Source organism: Tursiops truncatus, chromosome 15, assembly GCF_011762595.2.
Source record: "Tursiops truncatus isolate mTurTru1 chromosome 15, mTurTru1.mat.Y, whole genome shotgun sequence".
NCBI classification, from domain to species: domain Eukaryota; kingdom Metazoa; phylum Chordata; class Mammalia; order Artiodactyla; family Delphinidae; genus Tursiops; species Tursiops truncatus.
In genome coordinates, this window is record NC_047048.1 from 23,639,152 (window position 1) to 23,653,964 (window position 14,813).

At 44.4% G+C, this 14,813-nt stretch overlaps 1 long non-coding RNA gene across 2 annotated transcripts in view; it reads left to right on the top strand.

Moving 5' to 3' along the window:
- The first annotated feature begins 730 nt into the window (after positions 1–730).
- LOC141276480 (uncharacterized) overlaps positions 731–14,813 on the top strand; it is a 358,207-nt gene continuing 344,124 nt past the window's right edge. The window contains exon 1 of one of the 2 annotated variants that reach the window (XR_012326090.1): positions 731–2,120. This is a non-coding gene — a long non-coding RNA (uncharacterized lncRNA). The remainder of the gene's footprint in view (positions 2,121–14,813) is intronic. The other variant, XR_012326091.1, reaches the window with a different exon arrangement.

Sequence of the window (14,813 nt, forward strand, 5' to 3'; positions counted from 1 at the left end):
GCAGCACTGTGAACCGGAGTCCTCATCCACTGTTCAACGGCCTCTGGGTGGCTCATCCCTTGGCTGCAGCCCACAGCCTGCTGGGCTGCCACAGGTTTGAAATGCTTTGCGTCCTTAGGTGGCAGTGTGGGATCGCTGCAGAGGTGCTGGACTGGGAATGGGAAAACCTGGATTCTAGTTGAGACCCAGACTCTACCTCCCTGGTGTCTACCTGGTCACTTTCCCACTCTGGGCCTTGGTGTCCCCATCCTTGAAGGGAGAAGAACTGCAGTACTGGGCAGGGTTCCTTCTAACGCTCACCCAGGTGGTCAGAGCACAGGCTCCAGAGCCAGGTTCTTATCTTTTTTGTGCCTGGGCTCCAGCTCAGAGTAATGCTTTTAATATAGAATCCATAGGATTACAAAGGCAACCATATATATATATACTATATTATAGTATATATACATATATAGTATATATATATACTATGTATAGTATATATACATATATATGTATATATACTATATATATAGTATATATACTATATACATATAGTATACATACATATATAGTATATTCAACTTTATTGAGGCTTAATTGACAAAATGTAAAATTTTACACGTACAGTGTGATGATTTGATACACAATATACATACACATTGTGAAAGGATTCCTACCATGAAGTTAATTAACCATCACCTTACATATTTACCTTTTTTTTTTTTTGGTGAGAACATTTAAGTTCTACTTCTTAGCACATTTCAATTTTATAATATCATGTTGTCAACAATAGTTACCATGTTATACATTAGATCCTCAGAACTTACTCATCCTATAACTGAAAGTTATACCCTCTCCCCAACCTCTCCCTGCTTCCCCCACACCCAGCCCCTGGAAGCCACTTTTCTACTCTCTGTTTCTATGGGTTTGACCTTTTTTTTTTTTTAAGATTCCTCATATAAGCTATAAGTGTATAGGTGGACATGCAGTATTTATCTGGCTTATTTCAGGCAAACAATTATATTGAAATACAGTTAACAAACTATTACAAAGCCAAACTCTGCTTCTTTAACACACCACATAAGATCTGGTGGTGGGTCGGCTGCATTATTATGATTGTAATTTTAAGCAGGTAATGAGTGTAAATGATGTTCTAAGATATCTGCAACAAACTTAATGAGACATGAAAATATCTTTGATTCCAATTGGTGACAAAGTCATGGGGGCTGCAGACACTACAGCAGTTTTGTTGCCGACATTCATAATGGAAGGAGATGTAACATTTCAGTTAGATGTACAGAAAATTAATAAGAGGTAATGTCTTTTTCCCATCCAAGTTCACTGACTTCAGGTTACATGCTTATGGACCCCAGGTTAAGAGCCCTTGCTGGAGTTAGATAGACTCGGGTTTCAACCCCTGCTCTATACCTTCCTGTGCAGGACATTTGTGTGAATTGCTTTTCCTACCTGCACCTCGGTTTCCTCACCTGTAAAATGGGTATAAGACTAGTGAGCTCATAGGGCTGCCAGGAGGAATAAACATGATAAACCAAATTCAACACACATTTATTTATTTAAAATTTTACTTTATTGTGGTAAGAACATTTAACAGGAGATCTGCCCTCTTGACAAGAAGATAAGAAATCTTGAAAAGGACGTGCAGAAATTGGAACCTTGCACATTATTGGTAAGAATGCAAAACAGTACAGCTGATGTGGAAAACAGCAGTGTGGAGTTTCTTCACAAAATTAAAAATAGAACCACTATATGATCCAGCAGTCCTACCTTTGGGTATCTATCCAGAAGAATCAAAAATCAAGATTTTGAAGAGAGATTTGTACTCTCATGATCATTGTAGCATTATCCTCAATAGCCAAGATAAACAACCTAAGTGTCCATCAACATGGGTGGATAAAGAAAATGTATACAGTACATACAGTACATACAGTGGGGCTACTATTCAGCCTTATAAAAAAGGAAAATTTGCAATATGTGACAACATGGATGAACCTTCTCAACATTTATTGAGAACTTTTTATGTGCTCAGGAACTGTTTTAGGTGCCGGGGACTCTATACTGAACGAGAGAGGCAAAATCCCTGCCCTTACGGAATTTACCATCGGGGCAGAGACAACGATCAGGTAGGCAAAGAAATATATATGGTTTCAGGTAGTGATAAGTGCTGTGACGAAAACCGAACAGGCGATATGACAGAGAACAAATGCCCGGTGCAGGCGACATGATTATGTAATCAGGGAATCATAACACAGAGAACGATTAATTACGTTAATGTATCAGAGGGGAGAATGCATTTGAAGTAGTACTTGACATAGTGTCTGCACGTGGTGCAGGCTCGATACACGTTGGCCATGGTGATGCTGATGATGCCGGCAGTTCCCTGGGGCACAGACCTCCCAGCTTGTTGTTGTGGCTGATGCTGGTGCCGCCCACTGTACTCGGGGCTGGCTGAGCACTGGGCGATGCAAGCAGGTGAGGAGAAGCCAGCAGCCCTGTCAGAACTGGATCTGAGGGAAGCAGGTCTGATTAAAGGAAGATAAAGTCTTCTCGCCACTGTGTCTTGCGGGGAGAGCTAAGCAATCAATAGGTCTCGCAGATCAGTGGAGGGTGCTTGGAATCTGACAGGACAGGGCTTTTTAATTAAACCTATAACTGCAAGAAAAGGTAACTGCCTTATTTCTGCAGCTTGCGTTTCTGCCTGCCTGCCAGAAACTGAAAAAAATCAGTGTACTTTCAGAGCTTCCAAGGATTGTAACAAGGTGACCTCTGGTTTCAGGAGGGCCAGACCCTGCCAGGATGAACCTCTGGATGGTCAGTGTGTCAGGTACCAATTCTAGGAGCTCAGGTGTTGCCTTTGGCATTTAAACACCCACAGCAGGTGTGATTATCAGTTACACTTCAGGGGAAGGTGACGGCCCTTCCCAGCCAGCGGTGATTTGCCTGCCAAATCACTGAGTCAGCCCAAAGATGTCAACATGACTTTAAAAAATATTTCCTTATATTATGAAATAGAACTTTGCTACTTAAGGAGGGTCCACAGACCAGCAGCATCAGTATCACCTGCTGGGACTATGTCAGAAATGGAGAATCTCAGGCCCTGCCCCAAACCTACTTGGTTAGAATCTGCATTTTAACAAGATCCCCAGGAAATTCATGTGCATGTTAAAGTGTGAGAAGCACTGAGATATGAGACCTGGAAGATGAACCAGCCCATTACCTAGGTGCAGACCTTCTTTAAATCCTGAAAAAAAGTTTAAAAAAAAGTATGACATTCATGAGACAATTTGTATGCTTATTTGAGGACAGTAAGGAATTATGAATTTGTTAGATGTGATAATGGTCATGTGACTGTATTAAAAAAGAGCTCTTTTAGAGTTACACAGGGAAATACTTACAGATAAAATGGTTTCATGTCTGGTATTTGTTTCAAAATAACTGGCAGAGGCAGAGCCTGGGAGTGGGATGGGGCAGGACTGGCCATGGTCACTGATTTGGGGACCTGAGTGGTGGCACAGGAAGATGCATTATATGCATTTGTTTGCTTAGTGTATGTTTGTAATTCTCCATAATAAAAAGTCAAGAGTATGAAATATAGCATTTATATAGAAAGCACATGAAAAGTGAAGCTATTGTGAATGAATAATGACTCCAGTTAACATCCTTGGATCTACTACCAGATCACTGCCAGCCCTGCCCCCTCCCACCAGAACCCCTTCCCTCCTGCTTTCTTGGTGGTTCTCACCCCTGGCTGCCCATGGAGTCACCTGGGAAGACTACAAAGTAATGATGCCTAGACCCTCCAGACCAATGTAAACAGAATCCCTGGGGGTGGAATTAATGAGCTTTTCTGACTTTTCAGGTAACGATGTCTTTGCGATTTAATATATATATATTTTTTTGGCCTCGTCGTGGCATGTGGGATCTTAGTTCCTCCACCAGGGATCAAACCCATTCCCCCTGCAGTGGAAGTGTGGAGTCCTAACTACTGGACGGCCAGGGAAGTCCCACGATGTCTTCGCGCTTTAGTTTTTAAAAGAACTTACGCTTCATTGCCTCAAACAGGCCATTTAACGGATTGTTTCTCATCAAGGACTGAGGTGCTGCATTGTTTTGTAAACGTAGGTTGCATTTGTCAGTAGACATTGCGACCTGTTTTTGAAAATAATGACAGTAGTTACCACTTACTGAGTGCTTTCTACATGCCTGGCGCTATACTGGGTACTTTATATCCATTTATTATGTTTAATCCCCACACTCTGGTATCGGCATCACTATCCCCATTTATTGATGAAGAAACTGAGGCTGGGGACTATGTGCCTTGCCCAAGGTCACCTGGCTTAGAAAGTGCTGAGTATCTGACATGCTCATCACCATCATCTCATGCTGCTCATGAAGGATCTTGAGGGGAGAGTTTAGGGCCGTCTGCTAACCCACGAAGAACCAAAAGTGAACACCGAGCGATCTTTATTCCTTGAGTTACGTACCTTTGGTAAAAATCACTTTGAGCCGAGTTTCTGTGTGTGTGTCAAAGGGGGAAATGGCTGCTTTGTATTGTCCAGCTGACAAGCGCTTACTCGTCTCTCAAAGGTGCATCAGTTGTCACGGGATGGGAGGCAGGAAATGCCTCTGCATTTCAAGTGACCTCCTGCCTAAAGTCGAGTTAGTCATGCCCTCTTCCAGCCTCATGGAGCCCTTGTTCAGGCCCTGAAGAGCAGTTGGCATGAGCCCTGCACTCGTGGTGCAAGGGACCCACCCTTGTAAGGACTGCACTGTTTTGTACAGTTATTTCTGTGTCTGCAGAACCCAGCCTGCAGACATGGTACATGTCTGTGACTCGAATGACAGGACAAGGGCCCTGCTCAACCACCAAAACTGTGGCCAGAGTACCTGATCTCATGATACAAGCCCCAGTGGGCAAGAGCTGTGTCATAGACAGGAACGGGATGGGGTGGGAAGTGGGTCTCTCAGTTCAGAGTGCCTGGGTTCAAGTCCCAGCTCTGCCACTTAGGAGCTGAACCACCTGGGGCAAATTCATCACTTCTCCTGGGCCCCCTTTTCCTCATCTGAACTATAGTAGTTACCTCATGGGGTTATCATAAGGATTGAATGATTAGTACTGTTTTTTTTTTTTTTTTTTTTTTTTTTTGTACGCGGGCCTCTCACCGCTGCAGCCCCTCCCGCCGCGGAGCACAGGCTCTGGACGCGCAGGCTCAGCAGCCATGGCCCACGGGCCCAGCCATTCCGCGGCATGTGGGATCCTCCCGGACCGGGGCATGAACCCGTGTCCCATGCATCGGCAGGCAGACTCTCAACCACTGTGCCACCAGGGAAGCCCGAATGATTAGTATTTGAAGTGTATACTTCACAGGGTTACTATAAGGATAGAATGGGTTAATATTTGAAAAACTCTTAAACCATGCCTGGCAGTGCCAGAAGCTGGAGACAGAGGGAAAAACTGGTAATACTGGACTTGTCTTTTTTTAAAACTTAGAGTGTTTGTTCTTCACGGATATTTTTGCATCCCTTTTGATTTTTTAGAATGTTGCAGCAAAATATTATTTATCTTGATGACTGGGTTTTCTGGTGCCCCCTTAAATTTTGCACCTCACTTGCCACACCTTCATCCCGGCCCTGGTACTCAGGAAGTAACATGCACGTTTTCACTGGTCTGGAGGGGGTTCAATGTCATTACATTAAAATACATAGTTTTATATATGCAATACTTGTACACCACATACTATACTGCTTTGGTATTGGGGATGGGGCTGTGAATGAGATATTCCTAGCCACGGTTCTTGCCCTCAAGGGTCTGAGGATGCGTCCATTAATTCTTACAGTGACCTCTCAGGAGGGGATCGCTGTATTCTACAGAGGAAGAAACTGGACAATCAAACAACTTGGCCAAGGCCACGAGGTTAAGAGGGGGGAACCCAGTCTTTCAGACTCCAACATCCAAGCTCTTTCCGCCACGATTTTGGGTGAGGCAGGAGCTCTGCCGCCACTTTCTGCAAGAACACCTTGGGTGCTGAAGAAACCAGCTGGATGTTTCTGGGAGTTCCATGGCTCTCCTTGGTATCTCTAATTATTCATGTCTCAGGAAGCTTAAGTCTAGATGGGGAGGGGCTGGGGGGGCCCTCCCCCTTTAAGAGTGGGTTTGAGTCATGATCTGCCATCCCCCGTTCCCTGTGGGGAGAAAAACACCGTGTTGAAAAATCGCTGAGACAAGGGGCGGTCTAAACAGATTGGGGAAGCAACTCCAGGATCTCTGGGCAAAGGGGGAGGGAGAGAGGGAGAGAGAGAGGGAAGGGGCGAGGGAGGGGCACAGGGAAAAAGAGCAGGAAGGCCAGCAGACAGCCTCCCAGGCAGCTGTCTTTGAAGGGAACTGAAATGCTCGGCTCTGTTCCCCCCCCCGCCCCCCCCACCCCGTTTCTGTTAGGCAGCCGCCCCACCAGACAGCAGGGAGGCCGGCTTCATCCAGCCGACTGGGAGAGCAGGTTGGGGATGGGCGGGGTGGAGGCGACAACTCTAATTGTGAAAGTTTGCTGGGAAGTTTGAGATGCATCATCTGCAGCTTAGGGCTGGCACACAGTAGGTGTTCCCTAAATGTCAGTTCAGTCTACTTCTTTCTAACCGGAAAGACAAGAAATTGCCCTGGAGTAACAATAGCTACAATTTATAAAGCGTTTACTGTGGACCAGTTACTTTTCACTCATGATTTCATTTAGCCCACAAAATAGCTACTGTTATCATCGCCTGTTCTGTACGTGGTGGAAGGAGGTTCAGAGAGCTTCAACAATGTGGGCGAGATCACATCGCCTACAACGGTTTGTGCTGTGGGGTCACGCTGTCCAAAACGGGGGCCACTGGCCACATGTGGCTGCTGAGCTCTGCACATGTGCCCGGAGCCCAGAAGGGAGTGAATTCTAAATTTTATTTAACTTTTACTAATTGACATTTAATTAAAAAACTGAAGCAGTGTATTTTTCTGTGAAAACAATTTGATTGTTTCAGTGGGATTGTTTCACTTTAACTGTTAAAAATTTCATGTCCAAACTGAAACTGCCATAAAATACGCACAGGGGTTCAAAGACTTAGTGTATAGGAAAAAGTGTGATGTGTCATTAACGTTTAAAATTGATTACATGCTGAAAATTATAATGTCGTGGATATATTAAGCCAAATAAAACATATTATTAAAATTTCACCTTTAAAAAAATTGAAGTATAGTTGATTTACAATGTTGTGTTAGTTTCAGGTGTACAGCAAAGTGACTCAGTTTATATATATATATATATATATATATATATATATATATATTTTCTTTTTCAGATTCTTTTATACGTTATTATAAGATACTGAATATATAGTTCCCTGTGCTATATATAGTAGGTCCTTGTTGTTGATATATTTTATATATATAGTAGTGTGTGTCTGTTAATCCCAAACTCCTAATTTATCCCTCCCCTCCACTCCAATTTCACCTTTTAACTTCTTTTTTTTTGTGGGGGCCGTGCCAGCGGCTTACAAGATCTTAGTTCCCATACCCTCAGCAGTGAAAGTGCAGAGTCCTAACCACTGGACTGCCAGGGAATTCCCTTAACAAAACTTTTAAACGGTGTCTACTAGAAAATTCAAAATGACATAACAGGTTTCAAATATAATTCTACTGGGCAGCACTGAGCCTAGACTATGAACCCAGTCTGAGTCTGGAGTGCCGGCTTTTCTCCTCCGCTTGAGTGCGCAGGTGTGCCAAGTGCCCCTGTTTGTGGGGTGGAGGATGGAGTGACCTCGGGAGTTCTCTAGAATATCAGACTCATGTTCTTCCAGTAGCTTCTTCAAGACCTCGTTCTACCCAGAATGGCCCTTTGGATGTAGTGACCTTCCAGCAACTTCAGCTGAACAAGAGTTTCTGTTTGACCTGCGAAGAAAGCTTCCTTCCTTCCCATTCCTGCGTCCATTCAGCAAAGGTTTATTGACGCATGCCAGGCACTGTTCCAGGTGCTGGGGATGCAACAGTGAGCAAAACAGACAATGCCTGTCCCCATGGTGTTTATATTCTCTTAGGGGAGGCAAAAATAAAAAAGAGGAATCTATAAAATTATAGGAACTTGGACAGTGATGAATGACAAAAAGAAACAGAAAGCAGGAGGTGGGTGGAAGGTATCGGGGGCGTATTGGTTTCTTATGGCTGTTGTAACAGGTACTATAACTGTAGTGGCTTAAAACAATCCATGTTTATTATCTTACAGTTTTGGATGTCAGAAGTCTAAGCAGGTCTGTAGGGCTGCATTCCTTCTGGAGGCTGTAGGGGACAATTCATTTCCTTGCCTCGTCCAGCTTGTAAAAGCTGCCCGAGTTCCTCGGTTCCTGGCCCTGCATCACTTCAGCGTCTGCTGTGTTGTCATATCTCCTTCTCTGACTCTGACCCTTCTGCCTTCCTCTTATAAGGGCCCTTGGCATTCGATTGGGCCCACCTCCTCATCTCAAAATCCATAACTGAAAAACATCTGCAACCTCCCTCTTGCCAGATAAGGTAACATATTTGCAGGTCCCAGGGATTGGGATGTGGACATCTTTGCAGGGGGTCTACCACAGGGACTGAAATTTTAGGTAAGGTGGCCAGGGAAGGACTTATCCAGATGACATTTGAGTAAAGGCCTGCAGGAGGGGAGGGAGGGAGTCATGTAGATACCTGGGGAAAGAGCCTTCCAGGCAGAGGAAAAGCTTGTGTAAAGGACCTGAGGTGGGGGCGTGGCTGGGTGTTTGCAGTTCAGCAGAGAAGCCAGAAAGTCTGGAGCAGAGAGCTCCAAGGGCAGAAGAGTAGGAACTAAGGTCAGAAAGGTAATATGGGGGGGTGGGGGCGGTGTGTGGAGACAGATCACGGAGGGCCTTGCAGATGATTCTGAAAAATGTACCTTCTACTCTGAATGACATGCGAAGCCTTTAGAGGCTTTCTCTAAGTGTATATTCAATAATTAACTGAAAAAACCCCTAAAACCCAGTGGAAAGAGAAATGCAAAATGGGGTGTGAACATGTAAAAGAGGAATAAGGAAATATGAAGGGGACACGATTGAATGCAGGGTTCGGAAAATGCAAAGAATCAAGCCTTTAATGTATGAGGGGAAAGGGCTAATATTTTTCTTTTTCAAAGAACTCAAGCAAATCAGTAATCCATGTCCTGAAACTGGGTAGAAAAACAAGCAAAAGGGTGTGAACAGACAACTCAAAAAAGATGAAATGCAATGAGCGAAGTACATGGGGAAATGATCAGCCTACATAGTAATCAAAGAAATGCAAATTAAAACAACAAACAGCTACGTTTGCACCAAGGAAGGATTTTAACAATGATAATGCTGGCTTTGGCCAGGGTGGAGGTAGATGGGGGATCCTGGGTGCAGTGGGAAGTGGGGGGCAGTGTGTGTCTGACTCTTTTGGAAAACAGTTTGACACTGGGTATCAAAAACTTAAGCATGGCATTCTCCTTGGCTCAATAAATCCGCTCCCGGCTACCTAGCCCAAGGATCTGGAGAAAGCTTTGTTTATTGCAGCCAAATAGGAGAGGCAGCTAAACTGTAAACAATAGATTAAATAAACCATGAGGGTCATTCCTTTGATATTTTTGTCAAATAATCTTAGTTAAACACCAGTTGTGTGCCAAGCACTGTTCTAGGTGCCAGGAATACAGCTGTGAACAAAATACCCTAAACTCCATGTCCTCACGGGACTCACAGTCTAGTGAAAGAGAAAGAAAACAGAAAAGCAAAGGTATGAACATGTGATAAGATAAGAAGAACAGAGCAGGGTTCTGTGGGAGGGAGTGATGGGAACTGTAGGCTGAACAACTGTTCCATTTTGCTGGGGACTGAAGGGGGTTCCCAGCACAGGGGATTTTCAGTTTTAAAACTGGGCAAACTGGGATGAGCTGGTCACCCTAAGAAGGGCGGCCTTTTGGTGAGGTGGTCAGGGCCTCTCTAGGGAGGTAACGTTTGAGTAGGGACTGAATGAAGCAAGAGACTGAACTACGGGCATGTTGGCAGAGTAGCTTTCCAGGCAGAGAGAACAGAATGTGTAAAGGCCCTGAGGCAGGGGACTTTGAAGGACTTAAAAAAGGTAACGGTGTCTGAAGCATAGCAGGGAGGAGAGTAGTAGGAATTAGGTTTCAGAGGGGTCTAGCCTCCGACCCTTGCAGGAAAAGGAAAATGTTTGGATTTTATTCTAAGCCCAGGGGAAGTCTTTGGAAGTTTAGAACAGGGACATGAAGTGACATGATTTATGACTTTAGAAAGATCACTTCGGCTGCTGTGAGGAGAAGGGAACGTTGGTGGGTGTGGCTGGGAGGCAGAACGGAATCTGGCTAGACCTGATAGGAGGCTGTGTTCTCAAACTCAAGCCTGCATCAGAATCACCAGCAGGGCTTGTTAAACCCAAGCTCCCAGGGGATGGGAGGCTGCAGGTCCAGGACAAACTTTTGTTACCAAGGCTGTTGCCCCAGAATCATACCCCTGCCCCTTCCTGGAATGGAAACAAATTGTTCCCATCCAAGTTTCAGGAGGAAGCTGCAAAGAGAAAAACAAGAACTGGTTGAAACCCAACTAGACCCAAGGTGGTGGAAGACTTGACGTCCAGTAGACCTTGAGCCTCATTATATGCTCATTGTAATACATTAGCTAAATGACACACCCACCAACATCATGACAGTTAGTTGACAATTGCCATGAGAACAACTGGAAAAGCCCATACAAGGACTGAAAAGGAATGCCACATCAGTTCTGGGTCCAAACCACACCCCTGTTCTTAGATAACTCATGAATATGCCTCCCTCTTTCCAATCCCCTCCCTTTTACCTCGACCTTCTTATATATATAGTATCTCTACCCAGTTGGGTTGAGGAGTTGATTTGCAAACTAAATTCCTGCTTCTCCAGTCTTTGGCCATTGAATAAAGCTGTGCTCTTCCAGTCTCAGCATCGGTTTCCTTTTTGGCTCTGCAAATTAGAGCGGAAAAAGAGCCTCCCTCCCTGGCCGAGACAACCCTCCCTGGCTGAGACAAGGGGTCTCAACCCAGGCTAAGACCCCAGAGAGGGTACAGTCGACCAGTTAGGTGACACTTGGAGAAGCAAAGAGCTAGGAGAGAGATGATGGTGACTTGCACAAAGGTGTATCAATGCTGAAGTTAAGGAGTCTTGTCTGGGATGTGTTTTGAAGTAAAACTATCAATCCTGTTTTCTTCTCTTTTAACCTGATTACACCAAGGAGAATATCTCAATTTGATACCAGCATGGCTCTAATACTTTTCTGCCCCCTCCCTTTTCTTTTAATAAAGAGAGAACTGGCCTCACAGCATAGAGCTTTCAGCAGAGAATTCTAGTTAAAATTTGATTTTTGGGTAGGTCTTCATTGTATTTATTTTTTATGATTGCCTGCAACTTCTGACAAATGATATTGGTTTTCTATTTATGGGAGTGTTACAAAGCTTCTCTTTTCAATAGATGTATTTAATTTTTTAGAAGTGAAAGTTGCTTTAATATAAATCTATGAAGTAAATAATAGTATAGGTGAAACTATATATATACACACACAACTAGAGTTGGTGGTTCTGAGTGACTGCAGTTTGGGAAATGCTGTCCTAAGTTTGGATTCCCTTTGGTTCTGCAAGCCCAGCACCTGACATCATTAGGCCCTTCATAAACCCAGGAAGTTTCCACCATCTTTAGTAGCCCACTATACTTCATCCTCTCCCTTTTCCTGCTGTTCATGCCTGTATTTATTCAACCTCCATTTACTGAGCACCTACTAGCTTCTGGGCCGAAGTCTCAACCTTAGTTCACAGCATCTCATTGGGAAGCATTTTACAAGTGATAATGTTTCCTGGAAAGAAGCTTCTCAACAATTTATTTAGTAAAAACAGAATAAATGCAGACATAGGTCTACAATAGTGTCCCTCTCTTGTACTTGTGTATGAACGTGCTTCTTTGAGTGGGAGAGAAAGAAAGAGATGGGATTGGAATGCTGGGAATGACACCCCTCCCTCCCCCACCATATCTCCAAAGAGGGTATTGCTTATGTAATGTGACCTGTCATGTGTCCAGTTGGGGAAAACAAAGGTCAGGAGCTAGTGTAAGTTATGGGACATGATTGGAGAATTTTAAACAGAAGATTTTAAGATTGGGTTTGGGTGTTAGAACATTTAGGACATCTCTTTGCTCAAGTTGCATAAGCTTATTGGGCCTAAATATCTCTATTGGTTCAAGAAGATAGATAATATTTTCTCTTGTAACATATAAGAATTCCTAAGATAAAGTGACACCAAATCACAGGAACATAGGTGGGTGGATTTTTACCACATGTGGAGCGCGTCTCTGAGAATGGTCTGACCTAGGACGCAGATGCCGGGGCAGACACGGTAGTGATCTGGAGTACCTTGGGGGCACTTGAGGAGAGAGGCAGTCGCTCTTCCAAGGTGCTGACACTTGAGCAGCAAGGAGAAGACGTGTGAGTGCTGGTAAAGGGAGATCTACTCTGGCCAGGGAAGTCAAGGAAGGGTGTTAAATGCGACTCCACAACAAAAGTTATAAGGACACTCCTACCAAATTGATGTAAAATCGGGCTACTTCTCACAAGGGCAACTCTACACAGCCTGTGCTGTGGGGCGTTGCTGCAGGGATTTATTTAGTGATGATTAACAAGGTGAAATTCACAAGTGGGAAATGAAACATGTTTTAACACAGTTAAAAGTCCTTACACTTATAATGATTATATCTAAGGATCAAATGTGATGATGGTAGACATGAAAATACTTCATGGGCCACAGAGCCCTGGGTTACTCATCCTGTTTGCTGATGCATCTCTGTGGGGTAGGCTGGGTGCACCCCCAGGTTCTCAGTCCAGTGCTCACTCTAATATTGCGTGGCTTTTGCTTCCCTGTAGCCCTGGGGGAGAGGCTGGCTGTCCCTCAGTGCTTTGAGAAAAGAGCACCATAGACATATGTCCCCTCTCCAGTCACCTGTGTTTCCCTTCCTTGGGCTCCACGTACTTTCCTGGTCACCATGGCGACTGTTAGGCATCCAGGTGTGGGCATCATGCCTGGCTTTGGGGTCTGAAACTCTCCCTGCTGCCCCTGGTTCATTCTTGGGTTCAGATGGTGATTTCTGGTTGCTCTGAACCAAGGGGGTTGAGAAAATAAGAGGCCAAGGCAAAAAAAGGGTCTGAGGTAGTAGTTCAGAGCTCTGGCTTGTGGAGTTGGGTGGATGCTGGTTGAATCAGGGCAGGTTCAAATCCTGGCTCTGTCACTTGCTAGTTCTGTGACCCTGTGTCAGTATGGGTCCTCCAGGAAGCCAACATTGCTCTGAGAAGCAGTGTGCAAGAACTTCATTAGGGGAAGTGCTTGTGTGAATGAAGTCAGACTGTGGTGTGAATCTGCCCGTGAGTGAAGGAGAGAAGGAGAGAGAGAAGTGCCTGGAAGTGTCCACATTGTGTAGCCCGAGGAAGTTTGGGGCATCCAAGTGGCTGTCAGAGGAGCCCGTCTTTTCTAGGAATGAGCCTGCCTTAATTTCCCTGTTGTACCCGACACTGATGGGGTGTGATGGATTTCAAATCCAGCAGGTGCATTCTCATGGTCACCACACCACTTAACCTCTCACAGGACTGTTTCTATGATCAGATGATACAAAGTGTGTAAAGCACATGAGATCTGGCATAGAGTAAGCCCTCAACATATCTTATTATTACCCAAATACTGTTTCGAAGTCAACAAAAAGAGTTTCCTTTTCCTTTTGTTACCAAGCATTCCTTACATCACAGGCTGCTAGTTCAGATTCCCTGTAAGTGAGTGGGCCAGGTGTTAGGCATTAGGGAGTGACAGGGTCTATGGTAAACTAGAGAGCACATGCCCCATTTAAAACATTTTGAAAAAGAACCTGATCCAGCCAAAGCAAACACATGTGTGAGCTGAATCTGGTCTGTGGTCCTCCAGTTTGAAACCTCTGCCTGCTATGCACATTGTCTAGAGTATTCCTGATATTGTGGCTTTGCACCAGCCAGGAGGTCAATTTAATTAAAATAAAAGAGAACAAAAATAGTTCGGTTGATTTTTTTTTCCCCCTCATTGACTAAATTTATGGTGTGTTTAACCAAACAGAGGGATCTGATGTGTTGGTTTTTGGTTTGGTACGCAGCTTTGATGTTGGCTTGTCTGAGAGGTTTAGAATGTGGATGTGGGGAGCTGAACAGCATGGGTTGGGAATGAGGTCCTCCCACTTTCCAGCTCTAGGATCTTGGGCAAGTTATGTGATCTCTGTGTAACTCAGTCTCCTGTTCTGTAAAATGGGGATAATAATGATATGTCCCTCATGGGGTTGCTACGAGGATTTAATACATGGAAAGAGCTTAGAACAGTGCCGGGAACATGGTAAGGCTGAATAAATATTGATGTTATTCTGGGGTTGGGTGAGGGAGAGAGAACGTGGCTTTTCTTCATCTCTTTGTTTCATGTAAGCCTAAAATTTAATGATCAGTGTAACACCCAAGTAGGAACGAGTTTCTTTTATTCTGGTGATATAATCATATATAATAATGCCACTTACGTAAGTTTCCTTACCTCCTTGTTAAATCCACCCACACTCTGCTCCACTTCACGCCGTTAAAGCATGAAGCATTCCTCTCTCTCCCAGAAGGAAAAAGATACCCAACTTTTTACTAGTTTTCACTTTAAAGCAGGGACCAGTGGGGGGTGCTGGGAAAAGTGGATTTGGCAGTGCTCTTGATTTGGGGGAGTAGAGTCTTTAGTCTGGAAGCAGTGAGTCAGGCCTGGAGACCTC